A 1,252-nucleotide genomic window follows, 5' to 3' on the forward strand; every position below is an offset into this window, starting at 1 on the left:
GGGGGGGGGGCGCCTGGGGCCACATGCGAATAGCCGAACTCGTCGTGCGCGGCGAATGGCCCCCGTGGGGCCCTGGCTGCCCAGATAATAGAGTCATCATGGGGGCGTTCCCATCCACCATTCTCCAGCCGCTCCAGCCGCCACCGCGGGCGAAAACGCGCCGTATCGGCCGCTGTCTTGGGCGGGGCGCGGCGGGCGCTAGATAGGAGAGGAAAGGCACCGAGCGAGACTTATCGACTTATTGGGCAGAAACGTGTTTGACAAGGCAATGGGTAGTTAGTGGCTCTACAGTATTGCTCAGGCGGTTCAGCAAAGCGTAAACCCAAGACTTCTCCGCGGAGGCAATCCGATTTAATCCGGGAGGCTTATATTGTCGGTAACGAGGAGGAAAACCGATCAACGAAGTAATCAACGAAGTGTAGTGTACGCCAATTTTAGCTTTCAATTCACCCTTGAAGCGCTGGATAGACGCCTGGAGAGGGGAGCGACTCGAGCGTCTGGATGGCTGCGGCAGTGATGTACCTCTCTGTCTAGCAGTGCGGCGATGCGTGAGTGTGGAGCGCCAAATGGCACTGTATGGATGGACTGACATCGACTCTCCGTCTCCGCATCCGCATACACCCACCACCTCACCCCTAACCCCCTCCCCCCTGGGGGGGGGAAGATTCACACCCCCTACCTCGGTGTGATCCCCCCCCCCCTCCTCCTACTCCCCATTCACCGACCCTGCCACTGATGCGCGCGGTACTCGTTCCCGCCTATTATGCACGTTTAATTGGTCTGTTTTAGCCGACCGGGTACAGCCAACCCGAGAGAGAGAGAGAGAGAGAGAGAGAGAGAGAGAGAGAGAGAGAGAGAGAGAGGCGGTACGGACCTCTATCTTGTTTACGTTGCGATTTATTTCGCACCTGCGCCTCCTTCGCCTTGACGGCCGGGTCGCCGCGGGCCTCGCGGGTCTAGGCTAGGAGGTATGGCCTCCTCCCCGCCCCTCCCCCCTCCCCCTTTCTACCTCCCCTCCCCCGTGGCCCCTGGAATTCGGGGTCGCGTCATTAATTATACTAAATCGCGCGTGAAGCGTTCTGCTCGGTACGTTACTGTTATCTGTTCGGCGAGATCCAAAGGCCGCTCACATTAATGTTCACCTTTTAAGCTCAAAAGCATTTGAATTTTAAATCCATCCCGCCTGCTGCTGCCACGCGCGCGCTCTCCCCAACTTGCGTTATGTTGTATGGCGGAGAAGCTGCCCCCCTCC

The sequence above is a fragment of the Frankliniella occidentalis genome, unplaced genomic scaffold (genome assembly GCF_000697945.3).
Source record: "Frankliniella occidentalis isolate FOCC.00 unplaced genomic scaffold, Focc_3.1 Scaffold48, whole genome shotgun sequence".
NCBI classification, from domain to species: Eukaryota; Metazoa; Arthropoda; class Insecta; order Thysanoptera; family Thripidae; genus Frankliniella; species Frankliniella occidentalis.